The sequence below is a fragment of the Hylobates moloch genome, unplaced genomic scaffold, assembly GCF_009828535.3.
Source record: "Hylobates moloch isolate HMO894 unplaced genomic scaffold, HMol_V3 SCAFFOLD_2, whole genome shotgun sequence".
NCBI lineage: Eukaryota > Metazoa > Chordata > Mammalia > Primates > Hylobatidae > Hylobates > Hylobates moloch.
The window spans coordinates 24543025-24562504 of record NW_026652277.1 but is presented as its reverse complement, the minus strand read 5'-3'; the positions used below and the strand labels follow the sequence as shown (position 1 = coordinate 24562504).

General features: G+C 38.1%; 1 protein-coding gene across 5 annotated transcripts in view; it reads left to right on the top strand.

The window, feature by feature from the left end:
* LOC116479343 (uncharacterized) overlaps positions 1–19480 on the top strand; it is a 168082-nt gene that overhangs the window by 44231 nt on the left and 104371 nt on the right. The window contains exon 3 of one of the 5 annotated variants that reach the window (XR_009211306.1): positions 9360–9414. The exons of the other annotated variants lie outside the window; for them this stretch is intronic. The gene's annotated coding sequence lies outside the window, so the exon portion shown is untranslated. The remainder of the gene's footprint in view (positions 1–9359; positions 9415–19480) is intronic. 5 annotated transcript variants of the gene reach the window in all.

Genomic DNA, 19480 nt, shown 5'->3' with positions numbered 1-19480 from the left:
CTCTGCCTCCCAGGTTTATGCCATTCTCCTGCCTCAGCCTCCTGGGTAGCTGGGACTACAGGCGCCCACCACCACGCCTGGCTAATTTTTTGTATTTTTACTAGAGATGGGGTTTTACTGTGTTAGCCAGAGTGGTCTTATCTCCTGACCTAGTGATCCTCCTGCCTCGGCCTCTCAAAGTGCTGGGATTACAGGCATGAGCCACCACACCCAGCATTTTTAACTTTTATTTTAGGTTTGGGGGTACATGTGAAGGTTTGTTACATAGATAAAGTCATGTCACGGGGGTTTGTTGTACAGATTATTTCATCACCCAGGAATTTAGCCCAGTACCCAATAGTTACTTTTCTGCTCCTTTCCCTCCTCCCAGCCTCCCTCCTCAAGTAGACCCCAGTGTCTGTTGTTTCCTTCTTTATGTTTGTAAATTCTCATCATTTAGCTCCCACTTATAAGTGAGAACATATGGTATTTGGTTTTCTGTTCTTGTGTTAATTTGCAGTTCCATCTATGTTCCTGCAAAAGACATGATCTTGTTCTTTTTTGCGGCTGCATAGTATTCCATGGTGTACATGTACCATATTTTCTTTATCCAGTCTGTCATTGATGGGCATTTAGATTGATTCCAGGTCTTTGCTGTTGTGAACAGTGTTGCAATGATCATTTGTGTGATTTGACTTTATGGCAGAATGCTCTGTATTCCTCTGGGTATATACCCAGTAATGGGATTGCTGGGTTGAATGGCAGTTCTATTTTTAGCTCTTTGAGGAATCACCATAGTGCTTTCCACATGGTTGAGCTAAAGTCCCACCAACAGTGCATAAGTGTTCCCTTTTCTCCACAACCTTGCCAGCTGTGTTATTTTTGACCTTTTTTTTTGTATTTTTATTTATTAGTAGAGATGGGGTTTCACCACGTTGGCCAGGCTGGTCTCAAACTCCTGACCTCAGCTGATCTGCCCACCTCAGCCTCCCAAAGTGCTGGGATTACAGGCGTGTGCCACCATGCCTGGCTAATTTTTGGATTTTTAGTAGAGACAGGTTTCACCATGTTGGCCAGGCTGGTCTCAAACTCCTGACCTCAGGTGATCTGCCTGCCTCAGCCTCCCAAAGTGCTGGGATTATAGACATGAGCCACCACTCCCAGCCAATATTTTTGACTTTGTAATAGTAGCCTTTCTGACTGGTATGAGATGCTGTCTCATACTTTTGATTTGCATTTCTCTAATGATCAGTGATATTGAGCTTTCTTCATATGCTTGTTGGCCACATGTATGTCATCTTTTGAAAAGTATCTGTTCATGTCCTCTGCCCACTTTTTAATGGGGTTGTTTGTTTTTCTCTTGTAAATTTGTTTAAGTTCCTTATAGATTCTGGATGTTAGACCTTTGTCAGGTGCATGGTTTGCAAATATTTTCTCCCATTCTGTAGGTTGTCTGTTTACTCTGTTGATAGTTTCTTTTGCTGCGTAGAAGCTCTTAATTAGATCCTACTTGTCAGTTTTTGCTTTCATTGAAATTGCTTTTGGTGTCTTTGTCATGAAATCTTTGTGCATTCCTACATCCAGGATGGTATTGCCTAGATTTTCTTCCAGCGCTTTTAGAGTTTTGGGTTTTACATTTAAGTCTTTAATCCATCTTGAGTTGCTTTTTGTATATAGTTTAAAGAAAAGGGATTTGCCTTCAGTCTTCTGCATATGGCTCACCAGTTATCCCAGCACCATTTATTGAATAGGGAATCCTCTCCCATTGCTTGTTTTGGTCAGCTTTGTTGAATATCAGGTGGTTATAGGTGTGCGGCCTTATTTCTGGGCTATTTCTACTTAAGAAAAAAAAAGTCCCAGGAAGGCTCACAACTCACAATCAAGTGATATCAGTGTTGGGCACAAACGTGGATAAAATCTCTGGCATTTTTAATTCAGAGATAAAAACAGTTTCCAGAAAACTATTCCTTTAAAAAACAAGAGACATGCCAGATGCGGTGGCTCACGCCTGTAATCCCAGCACTTTGGGAGGCCCAGGAGGGCGGATCACCGGAGGTCAGGAGTTCAAGACGAGCCTGGCCAACATGATGAAACCCTGTCTCTACTAAAAATATAAAAATTAGCCGGGCATGGTGGCAGGTGCCTGTAATCCCAACTACTTGGGAGATTGAGGCAGGAGAATCGCTTGAACCCCGGAGGCAGAGGTTGCAGTAAGCTGAGATCGTGCCATCGTGCTCCAGCCAGGGGGACAAGAGCAAGACTTCGTCTCAAAAAAAATAAATAAATAAATAAATAAAAATAAAAAATAAAAAACAAGAGACATGAAATGTTGTGAGTCTCCAAAATGACAGAAATTACTAAAAATAAAACCAATGACAGGTAACAAGAAAAAGCCCCACTTAACTTTAGCTTATGTAAACAAGTATATTTAAGAAGTGTACATAAACAAGTTTATTTATATATAATTCAACATATTCCCCTTGAAAACATTGAATTCCCAAACAGAATAATCAGTTTAAAATTAACGTGGTTTATTAACAATTAAAAATGATAACACAAGCTGAAGAAGATTGGAGGTGAAATGTTGAGTTTCCTTTGATAGGTAGAGTAATTACAAAGTGTGCTTTTGAAGTTCAAGAAGACAGCCTTAGGACACAACATTTTTAAAGTAAAAATTGGCTTGCACTCTGTTCAAGTGATTTATTTTGCACTAAGAAATGGGTGTGAGACATGATGTGATTTAAAATTTCATCCCTTGATGGAACTGCTTGAGGGTGACATGATTTTTTTTCTTTTTTCTTTTCTCAGCCTGCTCGGGCTATGAAGTTTCCTATCTAAAAGTTAATCTTCTGAAATTACTTAGGAATGTAAGGAAACCTAATCTTTTGGTGTGTAAACAAAAGGGACTAAGTATATCACTCCCCCTCTGACACCCAGGAGCCCAGAAGTGGGGAAGTAGCAGCTAGCAGGATCTAGTGCTTACTGTGGCAAAGCAAATCCAGCCATTCTTGTTTGGTTGCCTGCTAATTAATTACCTTCAGAAAACTGCACCTTTATCATTTCTCTGTCTAAGAAGGCTTGAAAGATGTGGGGAATTGAAGAGGAGAGGTAGAATGTACTCAAAGAAGAAAGTTCAAAGGAACTGGGATTTAGTTAAAATAGAAGCCTAGATTATCAAGGGAACAGGGAGGGCACTGAAGGACAGAAGATAAATGCAGTCATGTATCACTTAACAATGGGGGATATGTTCTGAGAAATGATGGTTAGGCGATTTTGTCATTGTGCAAATATACAGTGTACTTGCACAAACCTAGACGGCATAGCCTACTACACACCTAGGATATGTGGGATGGTCCTCCTAGGCTACAAACCTGTACATCAGGTTATGTACTGACTACTGTAGGCAATAGTAACACAATGGTAAGTATCTGTGTATCTAAATGTGTCTAAACATAAAAAAGTACAATAAAAATACAATATTACAATCTTATGGGACCACTTTGTATATGCAGCCTGTCTTGACCAAAATGTCACGTGGTGCATGACTGTAGTAGTTTAAAAAACTGGCTGATGGCAAAGATATTTCACTTATTTTAGCGAGTGCTTTTTCTTTATTTCTACAAATGGAAAGAAATGCATTTAACCAACTTTAAAGTTTTCAATAGTCTATTTATGTAAGGAAAAAAGATACTTGAAAAAACTGTGTCTGTTGGCCAGGCACGGTGGCTCATGCCTGTAATCCCAGCACTTTGGGAGGCTGAGGTAGGTGGATCACGAGGTCAGGAGTTTGAGACCAGTCTGACCAGCATGGTGAAACTCTGTCTCTACTAAAAAAATACAAAAATTATTTGGACATGGTGGCACGTGCCTGTAATCCCAGCTACTCAGGAGGCTGAGGCAGGAGAATTGCTTGAACCTGGGAGGTGGAGGTGGCAGTGAGCTGATCATGCCATTGCGCTCCAGCCTGGGTGACAGAGCAAGACTTCATCTCAAAAAAATAAAAATAAAAAAAAAATGTGTCTATTATGATATGCTAGTAAATGCTTAAGCACTGGCTGTCTGGGGTGAAGGGAGGGAAGGCCTTGCTGTGCAGCGTTTGTCAATTTCTGTGGTGTAAATACTCCCCATGTGGTGGATTCTACCACCATGAGTCACTGACTTGAAGCTGGGAACACACCACTGGACTTTCCACAAGACAGATACAGTAGACATAAGTGGCCCCAAGAACATAGACAAAGGTAAAATGTAATTAAAAGCAGGGGGAAGGTGATGCTTTTTGAGTACTTCTTATCTTTGTTTTTAATATAGTTTGATTATAAATTTGTGCAATTTAATATTTAATAATGGCTTTTATTTTAAACAGCCAGCTCATAGATTTCCTGAAAATTTAAGTTGGCTCTTAAGACCCTGTACAAGCTGGTTCTAGCACACCGCTAAATACATATATAATGGCAAATTATTGACTGGATTGACTGTGGTAATCACTGTGCCCCACCTAGGGGGAGGGAGGGAGTTGTAGTTTGTGGCTAGGGACCGTCACCATTTACTCTGTATGCTTCTCTTTTGTATATATTGCTAGTGTAATAGAAGTGAATAGAAAATGATTTTCATAAAATATTGATTGCTGTCATAACCAATACTTCCTTCCCTGTTTTCAACTGAGCCCAAGCCCTTGAAGTAGCATGGCTCAATGCAGAGAGTATTGGACTAGGAACTAAAACTTGTCTTTTCATCCTGGTTTGACCTTTAAAAGACTGCATACCTGAGAGCAAGTTATTTAATTTCTCTGAGTGTTAGCATCTTTGTATGTCAAATGAAGATACATAGATTTTATCTCTAAGGGTCCAGATGGTTCTAACCTTTGCATTTTTAATTATTTCTCATATCATTCAATACATTTACCATCTGCAGGAGATCAGAGCAGTCACACACAAAGTATTCTGTGAAGTCTCAAATTATCCCATTTATTACTCATTTTATTTAAAAATGTTTTGGAAATGTTATGGACCTGAAATTCATGGTCAGTGTTGATAATTATAAAACTTGGGTGGGTTGAAAAAAATCAAGCTTTGGAAGCTGGCTAAAAAAAGGTCCGGAAGATGTTGTCTGACTAGCTCTGTTCCCTGCAAGGTGCATTGATTTGCTGGCTCATGGGTGGTATGTGTGACAAGGGGCCTGGGACCTGGGCCCTTTGGGAGCCCTCTCACGCCACCTAGGTTTATGTATTGGCTTGAGAGCTGCCCTGAATATCAGTCTGCACTAGTCTGATTCTAGTATCTGACCAGGGAAATTAGGAGTTTGGTTCCTAATAAAAAATAAATTATTTCATTATTTTTATTTTTAAACTACAAAATAGTAGATGTTTATTATAGAAAATTTAGTAAATACAGATTAGCAAAAAAGATCACTCATGTTAAAGTATAGAATTTTCTACTTTTTGTTGTTGTTCTGTTTTGTATATATGTAAATGAACATATGGATGTTTTAAATGACATATGTTGGCTCTTGAGACTGGGGCACAGCCTAGACTCAGAGTGTAGACTCTAGAGCCAAAATGTTCACGTTGGAATCTTGGTTCTATCCCTCACTAACTGTGTGACCTCAGGCAGTTCACCCTGCCACTTTGTGCCTTAGTAAAAAGAGGATCATAGAGTCTACCTTGTAAGGTTATTATGACAATTCGGTGAGTTAATATGTATGAAATCCTTATAGAACAGTGCTTGGCACACAATTCAATGAATGATAGCTATTTTTTTTTTTGTATTCCATTGTATATTGATGCACTGTAGTTTACTGTTGGACATTCAAGTGGCTTCTAATTTTTCACAACTGAGATGAAATTTCTTATAGGTTGTAACTTTATATACATTCTCAGGATAAATTTTAGACATGGAATCATTTAGTATTCACATATTAAAGTTCTAAATACATATTATGAAAATTAAAGTCTTCCTTACGTATAGCCAAATGAGCATCCGCTAAGTGCGCAAACACGTCCCATCTCTCCCTCTTATCAGTGCTGGTAAATGGGTTGGGATTTCACATTTTCTTATCAAAATGAGAATTCCACTTATTACCATAATATATACAAATCTATGCTCTTTATCTTAAATGCAGAATAAATGCCCTGAGATATTATTAAACTGTGAAAATTAATTAAATCTTAAGGCAAACATTTTTTTTTTTTTCTGGAAAGTAATTCACCAGGCTGTGCCTAGGCATGGATATACATCCATGGTAAGCAATTCACCCCCAGCCTCACTACTAGGCAAAAGCAGTAAAAGAGACACAAACTGCAGCTCCTTCAAGGTGGAGGGCAAGAGGGCCTCCCGCCTCCGCTCCTCAGCCTTATTGGACCTACAGATTCTGATCCTTCCTCATGGCTGAGGCAGACCCTTTCCCCAGCCTTGGAAGAAGATGCTGTCATCATCCCTGCTGGCTCCTGACTCCATCTGAGAGGTGTGTTCACTCAAATCATGGCCAGTCTGGCAGGGATGCTGATGAGGGAACGCCACAATGGGCAGTGTGTCAGCCAGGTTCTCCCACAGACCCAGAACCAGCAGGGGACTGGAGACTCTCCATAGGCACCGAAGCTGCTGTCCCCAAGTGGGATTTCTTCTTCAGCAGGGAAACCTGAGTTTTACCCTTAAGGTCTTCCAACTGAACTGATTGATGAGAACCTCACAGTAACAACTAGATTAGTGTTAAATTTTTTTTTCTTTTAGAAACAGGGTGTTACTATGTTGCCCAGGCTGGATTCAAATTCCTGGGCTCAAGCAATTCTCCGACTTTAGCTTCCTAAATAGCTGGGATTACAGTGTGGGCCACTGTGCCCAGCTTAGTGTTTGATTTAATGACTGGGTGCATTAGCCTGACCAACTGACACATGACTGGCCATCACAGGCAGTCACAAGAAGAAGCAGTGTTCATGAAGGGTGACCTGAGTCCTGCTCCCACCAGGTCCCTAAGCCCCCTTTGAGTGCCATACCAGGCAATGTACGTGATTTCTGGGCTGATGTAGAGCTACCCTTAGCCAGCTCTTCTTCTGAGAGAAGATAGTGCTAAAATCTCTGCATAGAAAGGCATAATGGAGCTTGTTATTCCTATTTTCATGTAGGGTGATTTGGAAATCATAGATCATCAGGGTCATGTAATAAATGATTTCAGAAGGAGGTCTGAAATATCCACTCTAAAGACTATGGTGGAGGGGGCCAGAGGATTAATCATGGTATAACTCAGTGATTCCAAGCATAATTCCAAGGTGAGCTGAGAGGAACACTAGTTCCATGGGATAGCAAATAATAGATGCAAGGTGAAGATTCTGAGGTAAAAAAAATGTTTAAGAAATTCTGGTTTAACATCAACAGTAGACTGGATAAAGAAAATGTCATATATATACACTGGAAAACTATGCAGCCATAAAAAAGAATAAGATCATTTCCTTTGCAGCATCATGGATGGAGCTGGAGGCCATTATCCTAAACAAACTAACACAGGAACAGAAAACCAAATACTGCATGTTCTCACTTATTAGTAGGAGCTAAACCAAGAAAACACATGGATACTAAGAGCAGAACAACAGACACTGGGGCCTACTTGAGGGTGGAGGGTGAGAGGAGGGAGAGGAGCCTCTTTAATAGGTTAATGTACTAAAGAGAGTAGTCTCTTTAGTTTAATAGGCTAATGTATTAAAGAGGAGCCTCTTTAATAGGTTAATGTACTAAAGAGAGGAGTCTCTTTAATAGGTTAATGTACATGGGAACTGTTGAATGGGTATTCTGGTATACAGTGTTTACAAGCTTACTTGATCACAAAAACAGTTTTTTGCTGATGACTTTTTGAGTCTAGTGTCCCACAAAATACCTTAAGAAAAGATGTTATAACCTACAGTGATAGCCACCCAGAATAAAGACGGGATACACTTTCTTCCACGTTATCCCACTTATTGCCGTTTCACACCACTAGATGCTATGCAAAAGTAAGTTTACTGAGAAATTCACTTCAAAGATGCCATTGAACACCTGCATTTATTGCATGCCCATTATGTGTTACTGCCAAGAATAAGGGCTGCATGAGACCAACACAGACCCTAACTTCGTGGAGCTTATGCCTTTCTCTAGACATATATCACATGAGGAAGTGACCTCCTGACTACACCTTCATTCCAGATAGGGCCCAACAGACCTGACATCAACCCTGGTTCACAAGTTTCCTGGAGTTAAAGGATTGTAGAAATGAGACCATGTGTCCAAACAGCCTGTTCCTTGGCAGAAGGAAGAGAAGTGCTAAGAAAAGTCACATCCATCTTGCCAGGGAACTAGATCAAAACCAGAAGAAAGAGGATCTTTTCCTCTGGGGTGGGCAGTTTGGCAGAAAGCAGTGCCTTAGAGTTTGATGGAGATAAAAGGTGGCCAGTCTCCCCTTCTTGCTGCCAATGTCTTCCCTTGACAGCCAGAGACATCTTTGACTGAAAACCTTGAATGTGGGGAAAATGCAAATAACTAACAAGCCCCTGTCTTTCACAGCCTTGTAAGTTAAAAAAGCCAACCAGGGATGCCCATACCCGACGTTCTTATCTCTGGGTTTCTGGTCAGTCTCACTTTGACAAGCGGAATTTTAATCAATGTGAGACATTCTTTTTGTGACTCTAAAACAGTAAAAATGCCTCATTAGCTGTTTTATGCAGGGCTGCTGCTTCTTGGGCTTGCCACACACTGTATCCTACTGGTTGAGCTCAGCTGGGCCAGCTGGAACATAGCCAGCTAGCTCCTGGTGGTGAGTTCATCTGCAGTTTTCTAGATTAAAGCTCCTATCTTGTGGAGGTGCTTATGAGCAAAATGGAGGAAGTGGTTCTCCCAGAGGATCACTGGGGAGACAGGGAGACATGACATGCAATCAATCCTTCCTTCTATCTTACACGTGACATCAATCAACAAACTTGTATTGACATTGCATTAAGGAGACATTAAGGTAGATCAGGTCTCTTGAGAGTAGAACTTTAATTCAAACTGGGAAATTATAAGTAGATGTTTTCCCAAGTTGGAATTGGACATGGACCTGAAAATTGTTCCTATAAAAGGAACATAAAGCTAATTCTAGTTTCCAACCTCTGTCGTCTCAGCCCATAAGTCCTTCCATTTGCAGGTTCAGTTTTATCCAATTTTTATTATAACTCAATTCTGATTAGGATAGTAGCAGGTTCAGTACCCTTGGCTTACCAGGTAATGGGGCATGACTTAATCTTGTTGCCACAGACCGTGTTTTGGGGATGCGTACTGACCTGCCCATTTAGTTGTAGCTTTCTCCTAATATTGTCCCCCGACTGATTTTCACCCTATCCAATCTTGATGTTTAAATTTCCTTGACATTCCTTCTTTTAGATCTCTTTGGAGTCTGCAAAGGATACTGCTTCACCTTGTAGGAGTTAGTACTAAAGTAAGTCCATTTCTTCAAACAAATTTGCACTTAGTCCAAGCAAGATTGATCTAACTGATGAAGGAAATTGCCTATAAAGGTCAGTTATGACCACATGCAAACTTGTGAATGGCAATGGTTAATAATGCATGCTCAGGGACCTGCCCATGTGAATTCAAATCCTAGGTCTGCCACTTACAAGCTGTACAGTCTTTGGCAAATCACTTTATCTCTCTTTTTCTTATCTATAAAATAGATATACAAGCTCCTAGAGTTGTTGGGAGGATTAAGTGAATTGTAACACTTTTAGAATAATGTGTGTCACATAGAAAATGACCAATAAAGTTAATAATTGTTGTTACTATTATTATTTTCCTGGTTGATCTAAGGGAACTCTCAGTTTAGTAGGAGCAGAATCCATCTACTTGGGTTCTAGCATCAGAGTGGGTAGAGGTGTGGGAAATGCTTATTTGGACTGTGAAACTCATATTGGTAGTTCACACTTGCAGAGAGTTCAGGTTTGACCCTGGAAGTGTTCATCTCCCAAATCTGCTAAAATAATTTGACAATTAGAAGTTAAAATATGGTCCAGTATAAGTTTGAGTGCAAGGTAAAAACTGTCACCCTCACATCAGACTATCAGCGGATCCATTAAGCAGGAGCATAGGGCAGGAAAACAGACTGTCTCTCACCTCATTTGCCATTGGAGCACTGCCTGCTTGGGTATCCCTCTCCACCTTTAAACATTGAGCTTTGAACTGCTGCCTAAGACTCTAACACCTTCTCTTTAAGAAGACTTCTTAATTTGACTATTACCCCCAGGGAAATATACTTGCCAAAAATTCCAACAGTAACTATGGGCTGAGATCCTGGGGGTAAATTAGTATTGGATTTCTGGGCAATTTGCCCTAAATGCTAATGTATAAAAATGCACCTGGATAAGGATATTTTTCTTCTGAATCACAGATTCATGGCCTAATTAATTTTTACTATCAAGAAGAAAAATGCTAGTTTTTTTTTTTTTTTTAACTAGTACAATTTTCCCTCCATACCATGGGAGATTGGTTCCAGGACCCCCACAGATACCAAAATTCAAGGATGCTCGAGTCCCTTATATAAAATGGCCTAGTACTTGCATATAACCTACACACATCTCCTATATATTTCAAATCACCTATAGATTACTTATGATACCTAATACCATTTAAATGCTATGTAAATAGTTGTTACACTGTATTGTTTAGGGAATAATGACAATAAAAAAGTCTGTACATGTTCAGTACAGATTCCACCCCCGTGCCCCGCTGGCAATATTTTTGATCTGTGGTTGATTGACTTGACGAATGTGGAACTCATGGATGTGGAGGGCTGGCGGTAAATTAAATAGGTACTACCTAGGTAACAATTTAAGGTAGGGCCTCTGTGGCATTCACCTTTTCATTGTTCGCAGCTTCCAGACTAATGCCTTGAACATGGGGGTGATCCTTTGTATTGCATACTACAAAGAGGATGTGTAGTGGGGTCATAGAATCCTGGGTTCAAATTTTAGTTCTGCCACATATTTACTAGTGGCGGGGTGTTGAGTAAGTGTTTACCTTCTCTGAGAACCAATTTCCCCTCCCAGAAGTTGGAGATAGGTAATAACACCTACCTTTCAAGCTTCTTGTGAGCCATTAAGAAAATAGTGTAGGAAAAGTACCTGACACATTCTCTGCCATTGTTGATTGTTGTGTGATGGAATCTGGGGATCAGGGGTTCTCTCCCAATTCCACAGACCCTCATTGAGAAACGTTTTTGCAGTGCTTAATTTTACAGACTTAAAAAAAATCATTGCCATTAGAAAATAACTTCCTAACTTTTTTTTTCTTACCATGGAGATAAACCACATTTGCTTTTTTGCTAACCAGTTTTAAAAAAAGCAAGCTATTATGCCTTTGTAAATATTAATCGCTTTTATGAAATAATTATATTTGTATCACAAATGTTAATATTTCTTTTTAAAAAATGTTATTGTGTCTATATAAGGTATATAACATGATATTATGGGATATATACAGATAGTAAAATGGTTACTATAGTAAAGAAAATTAACATATCCATCATCTCACATAGTGACTCCCCCTTTTTTTGGTAGCAAAAACAACTAAAATCTAATTTAGCAGAAATCTCAAATAAAATACAGCATTATTACATATAGTGCTCAGGTTGTACATTAGATGTCTAGACTTATTTATCCTAAATTTCTGCTACTTTGTATCCTTTGACCTGCATCACCAGTGTTTTATTCTCTATCTCTGTATATTTGAGGTTTTTATTTTAAGATTCCACATATAAGTGATGTCATGCATTATTTTTCTTTTTGTGTCTGACTTATTTCACTCAGCCTAATGTACTCCAGTCTCATCTGTGTTGTGGCAATTGGCAGTGTGTTAGTCTGTTTCCACACTGCTATGAAGAACTACCTGAGACTGGGTAATTTATGAAGAAAAGAGACTTAATCGACTCACAGTTCTGCAGGCTTAACAGGAAGCATGACTAGGAGGCCTCAGGAAACTTACAATCAAACTTCCCCTTGGCAGAAGACAAAGGGGAAGCAAGAACCTTCACATTGCGGCAGGAGAGAGAGAGTGAAGGAGGAAGTGCCACAGACTTTTAAACCATCAGATCTGGTGAGAACTTACTCACTGAGCAGCAAAGGGGGAATCCACCCCCATGATTTAATCACCTCCCACCAGGCCCCTCCTCCAATTCGACATGAAATTTGGGCAGAGACACAAATCCAAACCACATTAGGCAGTAGCTCCTTTTTTAAAAGGCTGAATAATATTTCATTATATATATATATACTACAGTTTCTTTATCCATTAGTCCATCAACAGACGGACCTATAGAGCCCTATAGAGCCTGCAGAACCATGAGCCAATTAAACCTCTTGTCTTTATAAATTACCCAGTCTCAGGTAGTTCTTTATAGCAGTGCAAGAATGGACTAATACACCTGTTGACCATTTTTATGTCTTCTCTTTAGAAATGTCTATTCAGGTTCTTTGACCATTTTTTAAGTGGGTTATTTGTTTTTCTGCTATTAAGTTGTATGAGCATTTTTTTCATAAATTTTGGGTATTAACCATATATATATATGTATATATATATAGCTTGAAAATATTGTTTCCAATTTGTAGTTTGCCTTTTTATTTTGTTGATTCTTTTGCTGTGTAATTAATGTTTCTTTTTATGTAACCTTTGACTTTATATCATTTGAAAATTCTTAGTGTAAGCTTCTCAGCAGAAAAACCAGATTATTTACCAAGAAAGATAATTAGATTGGAACCTGACCTTTCATCAGCAAACCATATATGCTGAGATTATGCATTTTAAGGATAAAAGACCAGATACCCTAGAATTGTACACACAGTCAAGCTATTGTGAAGATGTGAAAACACACAGAAAATATGCTTCTACATACTATTTATTTAAAAAGTTACTCAAAGAAGTACTCCAGCCAAATTAAAAGTAACATAATAAAGAAATAAAGAAGGGAAATCCAGTATATAGGATAGAATCACTTCAAAATTCATAGTAGCTCGCTAACGATGTAGTTATAAAGTCTAATGCAGATTATATTAAACTTTACAATGGGGAGAGGAATTCAAATCTGCTAAAGATCAATTTTGATGGTTGTGTGGAGCTTGGTTATAGATTCTGAATAATTCTTGACTTTTCTGGAGAAATACAACTTTAGTTATGTTTGTTAAAGTTAAAATAAACAAAAGCTAATAAAAAGAAAGGGTGGAAAAAGCAAGTATAATAAATATAAATTAAAAGCACAAGATAAGATGGCAGGAAAAAGGCTAAACTGGCCTTATTTAATATATTACCTTTTTATTTTTGAGACAGAGTCTCCCTCTGTCACCCAGGCAGGAGTGCAGTGGCATGATCATAGCTCACTGCAGCCTCGACCTCCCCTGCTGAATCAATCCTCCCACCTCAGCCTCCTGAGTAGCTGGGTCTACAGGTGCACGCCACCATGCTTGCCTAATTTTGTATTTTTTATAAAGACAGGGTTTTGCCCTGGCTGGCCTCAAACTCCTGGGCTCAAGCAATCCTCCTGCCTCAGCTTCCCAAAGTGCTGAGATTACAGGCATAAGCTACTTTGTTTTGCCTAATATATTCTCATAGTAAGAGTATATTAATTGTTAAATAAATGTGAATAGTTAATTCTGTCACACCACTTAACAATACCTAAACTAAAAAGCAAAGTCTTTTTGAATGAAAGAGCAAAATCACTATTTTCTATTTATAAGAGATATACTTAAAAATAAATAACAAAATTTAAATAACAACGGATTATTTTAAAAACAAGCCATGGAAAGATGTGTCAGGTAAATATATGCAAAAGGAAATTAGAGATAGAAATATTTATAAAAGAAGAATGTGATACAAGATATATTGAAGAAAACATAGAGAACTATTTTAATATTAATGAAAGATACAATTCACCAAGGATCTACAGCCTTTATACACTGAAAAATGCTTCATTGAATTGAAAACTATTTGCAAACAATATGGCAGACAAAAGGTTAACAGCCTTACAAAACAAAAGCTCTTACAAATTAATTAGAAAGATATCAACACTCCAAAAGATGAACAAGCAAAGAATACTAACAGGTAGTTCATAGAATGATAAAAAATGTTCATTAAACATATTGAAAAGTCCTTGACTTCTTCATAGTAAAAAAAAAAATACAGATTAAAACCACAGTAAAATATTTTTCCCACGTCTAATTGGCAACCATTTTTACAAAGTTAATATTTTAGTGTTTGTAAAGATGTGAGGAAACCAGTCCTCTTGAGTGCTCTTGATAGAAATGTGGATTGATAAAATATTTATTTCTGGATAGCAATTTGTCAATATTTATGAACATTTTTAAATGGGCCCATTTTATTTATTTATTTTCTTTCCAACTTTTAAGGTTTGGATGTACATGTACAGGTTTTTTACATGGGTAAATTGTGTGTTGCAGGGGTTTGGTGTACAGATAATTTTGTCACCCAGGTAATCAGTATAGTACCTAATAGGTAGGTTTTGTTTGTTTGTTTGTTTGTTTGTTTGAGATAGAATTTTGCTCTTGCCCATGCTGGAGTGCAATGGCGCAATCTCAGCTCACTGCAACTTCCGCCTCCTGGGTTCCAAGGTTCCAGTGATTCTCATGCCTCAGCCTCATGAGTAGCTGGGAATATAGGCATGCACCACCACACCCGGCTAATTTTTGTATTTTTAGTAGAGATGGGCTTTCACCATGTTGGCCAGGCTGAGCTTGAATTCCTGACCTCAGGTGATCCACCTGCCTTGGCCTCATAAAGTGCTGGGATTACAGGCGTGAGCCACTGCGCCTGGCCCCAATAGGTAGTTTTTAAATGCTCACTCTCCTCACCCTCTACCCTCAAGTAGGCCCCTGTGTTTGTTGTTCCATTCTTTGTGTCTGTGTGTACTCAATGTTTAGCTCCACTTATAAGTGAGAACAGTGGTATTTGGTTTTCTGTTCCTGTGTTAATTTGCTTAGAATAATGGCTTCCAGCTCTTTCCATGCTGCTTCAAAGGACATGATCTTATTATTTTTTTATGGCACCGTAGTATTCCATGGTGTATATGTACCCACATTTTCATTATCCAGTCCACTGTTGATGTGCATCTGGGTTGATTCCATGTCTTTGCTATTGTGAATAGTGTTGTGATGAACATATGTGTGCATGTGTCTTTATGGTAGAATGATTTATATTCTTTTGGGTACATAACCAGTAATGAGATTGCTGGATCAAATGGTAGTTCTATTTTAAGTTCTCTGAGAAATTTCCAGACTGCTTTCCACAGTGGATGAATGAACTTACATTCCCACCAGCAGTGTGTAAGCATTCTGTTTTCTCTGCAACCTCACCAGAATCTGTTATGTTTTGTCTATTTTTGCAGTGTGTAAGCATTCTGTTTTCTCTGCAACCTCACCAGAATCTGTTATGTTTTGTCTATTTTTGTCTTTTCTTTCTCCTTTTTGTGAAGAGTGTGGTGTTTCTATGTTGCCCAGGCAGGTCTTGAATTCCGAGCTCAAGCAATTCTCCTGCCTCTGCCTTCCTAAGTGTTGGGATTACAGGTGTGAGCTACGGTGCCCCACTGACTTTTTAGTAATAGCCATTCTGATTGGTGTGAGATAGTATCTCATTGTGGTTTTGATTTACATTTCCTTAATGATCAGTGTTACTGAACATTTTTTTCATGTGCTTGTTGGCCGTGTATATGTCTTCTTTAGAGAAGTGCCCATGTCCTTTGCGCATTTTTCAATGGCATTGTTTGTTTTTTGCTTGTTGCTTTAAGTTCCTTATAGATTCTGGAAATTAGATTTTGTTGGATGCATAGTTTGCAAATTTTTGCTCCCATTCTGTAGGTTGGCTCTTTATTCTGTTGATACTTTATTTTGCTGCGCAGAAGCTCTTTACTTTAATTAGATCCCACTTATCAATTTTTGTTTTCTTTGCAATTGCTTTTGGAGTCTTCGTCATGAAATCTTTGCTGGGGCCATGTCCAGAATGGTATTTCCTAGGTTTTCTTCTGGGTTTTTATAGTTTTAGATTTTACATTTAATTTTTCAATTCATCTTGAGTTGATTTTTGTATACGGTGAAAGGAAGGAGCTCAGTTTCAATCTTCTGCATATGGTTAGCCAGTTATCCCAGCACTATTTGTTGAATAGGGAGTCCTTTCCCCATTGTTTGTCATTGTTGGTTTTGTCGAAGATCAGGTCGTTGTAGATGTGTGGCTTTATTTCTGCATTTTCTAACCTGGTGCATTGGTCTATGTGTTTGTTGTTATACTAGTATCATGCTGTTTTAGTCACTGTAGCCTTGTAGTATAGTTTAAAATTGAATAGTGGGATGCTTCCAGCTTTGTTCTTTTTGCTTAGGATTGCTTTTGCTATTTGAGCTCTTTTGTTGTTCCAGATTAGTCTTAGAATAGTTTTTTCTAATTCTGTGAAGAATGTCTTTGGTAGTTTGATAGGGATAGCATTGAGTCTGTAAATTGCTTTGGGTAGTATGGCAATTTTAAAAATATTGATTTTCCTATCCAAGAACATGAAATGTTTTCCCATTTGTTCGTGTTATCTCTGATTTCTTTCAGCAGTGTTTTGTAATTCTCCTTATAGAGATCTTTCACCTGCCTGGTTAGCTGTATTCCTAGGTATTTCATTCTTTTTGTGGCTATGATGAATGGGATTATGTTATTGATTTGTCTCTCAGCTTGGGTGTTATTGGTGTATAGAAATGCTACTGATTTTTGTACATTGATTTTTGTATCCTGAAACTTTGCTGAAGTTGTTTATCAGCTCAAGGAGCTTTTGGGCAGAGACTACGGGGTTTTGTAGATGTAGAATCATGTCATCTGCAAACAGGGATAGTTTGACTTCCTCTATTCCTATTTAGATGCTTTTATATCTTTCTCTTGTCTGATTGCACTGTCTAGAACTTGAGTACTCTGTTGAATAGGAGTGGTGAGAGTAAGCATCCTTGTCTTGTTCTGATTCTCAAGTGGAGTGCTTCCAGCTTTTGCCCTTTCAGTATGATGTTGGGTGTAGGTTTGGTTCTTATTATTTTGAGATATGTTCCTTTGGTACCTAGTTTGTTGAGGGCTTTCTTTTATTTTAAAACATAAAGAGATGTTGAATTTTTTGGAAAGCCTTTACTGCATCTATTGAGATGATCACATGGTTTTTGCTTTTAGTTCTGTTTATGTGATGAGTCGCACTTATTGATTTGCCTATGTTGAACCAACCTTGGATCCCAGGAATAAAGGCTACTTGATTGTGATAGATTAGCTTTGTGATGTGCTGCTGGATTCAGTTTGCTAGTGTTTTGTTGAGGATTTTTGTTTCTATGTTCATCAGAGAGAATGGCCTGAAGTTTTCTTTTTTTGTTGTGTTTCTGCCAAGTTTTGGTATCAGAGTGATACTGGCCTCATAGAATGAGTTGGGAAGGAGTCCCTTCTCCTCAATTTTTGCAATAGTTCCAGTAAGCATTAGTACCAGCTTTTCCTAGTACATCTGGTAGAATTCAGTTGTAAGTCTGTCTGGTCCAGGACTTTTTCTGGGTGGTAGACTTTTTGCTACTTATTCAATTTTAGGACTCATTATTGGTCTGTTCAGGGTTTTGATTTCTCCTAATTCAATCTTGGGAGGTTGTATGTTTCCAGAAATTTATCTATTTCTTCTAGGTTTTCTCATTTGTGTGTATAGAGGTGTTTGTAATAGTTTCTGAGGGTTTTTTGTATTATATTTCTGTGGAGTCTGTGGTAATGTCCCCCTTGTCATTTCTGATTGTGTTTATTTGGATCATCCCTCCTTTTTTTTTTTAATAGTCTAGCTAGTGGTCTATCGATCTTATTTATTCTTTCAAAGATTGAACTTCTGGTTTCATTGATCTTTTGCATTGTTTTTTACATCTCAATTTCATTTAGTTTAGCTCTGATTTTTATTACTTATTTTCTCCTAGCTTTGAGGTTGGTTTGCTCTTTTCTACTTTCTCTAGGTATGATGTTAGGTTGTTAATTTGAGATCTTTCTAACTTTTCAATATGGGCATTTAGCACTATAAAGTTTCCTCTTAACACTGCTTTAGCTGTATCCCAGAGATTCTGGTATGTTGTATCTTTGTTTTCATTTATTTCAAATAATTTCTTGATTTGTCTTAATTTTATTGTTTACCCGAAAGTCATTCAGAAGAAGATTGTTTAATTTCCATGTAATTGTATGGTTTTGAGAGATCTTCTTGGTATTGATTTCTGTTTTTATTGTGCTGCAGTCTGAGAGTGGCTGATATGATTTTGATTTTTTGGAATTATTGAGCATTGCTTTATGGTCAAGCGTGTGGTTGAGTGGTTGAGCACGTGCCTTGTGCAGGTGAGAAGGGTATATATTCTGTTGTTTTTGGGTGGAGTATTCTGTAGGTGTCTGTTAGGTCCATTTGGTCAAGTGTTGAGTTTAGGTCCCAAATATCTTTGTTAGTATTCTGCCTTGATGATCTGTCTAATACTGTCAGTGGAGTACTAAAGCCTCCCATTATTATTGCATGTGTGTGTGTGTGTGTTTGTGTGTGTGTGTTTAAGACTACTGTGTGGTTTTCTAAGTGTGTTCATAAGTCTCCAAGAACTTGTTTTATGAATCTTAGTGCTCCAGTGTTGGGTGCATATTTATTTAGAATAGTTAAGTTTTCTTGTTGAATTAACCCCTTTACCATTATGTAATGTCCTTTTTTGTCCTTTTTGATCATTGTTGGTTTAAAGTCTGTTTTGTCTGAAATAAGAATAGTAACCCCTGCTCTTTTTCATTTTCCATTTGATTGATAGATCTTTCTTCATCTAAATATGCTCATTTTAAAAAGGGAATTTACCCTACAGAAACACTCACACACATATACAAACACATATTTATAAAGATAGCTAGGTTGGGTGCACTGGCTCACAACTGTAATCCCAATACTTTGGGAGACCAAGGGAGGAGGATTGCTTGAGGCCAGGCCTGGGCAACAGAATGAGACCTTGTCTCTAAATATGCAGATATATAATATAGCACTATTTGTAATAAAGAAAAATATGGTCGTCAACAGAAGTTAATTAAATTTTAGTACATCTCTACCCTGGAATACTAAGTATCTAGTAATAAGAATGAGGTATGCAATGATACAGAATGATTTCCATGACATATTAATGAAAAAAAGCGAACTTCATAGCAATGCATATAGTATTAACCTTGGTTTGTTTGCTTGCTTATACACTGGAAAGAAACTGGTAACAGTGCTTATCTCTGGAGATAGTCAAATAATAGAATTGAATGATATTGCTCAAGGCAAGCTAGAGTGGAAAATAAAGCCCAAGAATAGGAACATTTGAGTCATGAACACTTAGGGACAGGAAATCTGACCTGCATCTATCCATCCAACCAGCCATTCATACATCCACTCACAAACAACAGTCAAGTGCCTACTATGTGTTCAGAGCTGTGCTTCATGCTGGGTACACAGAGATGAATATTAGGTACAATTTCTTTCA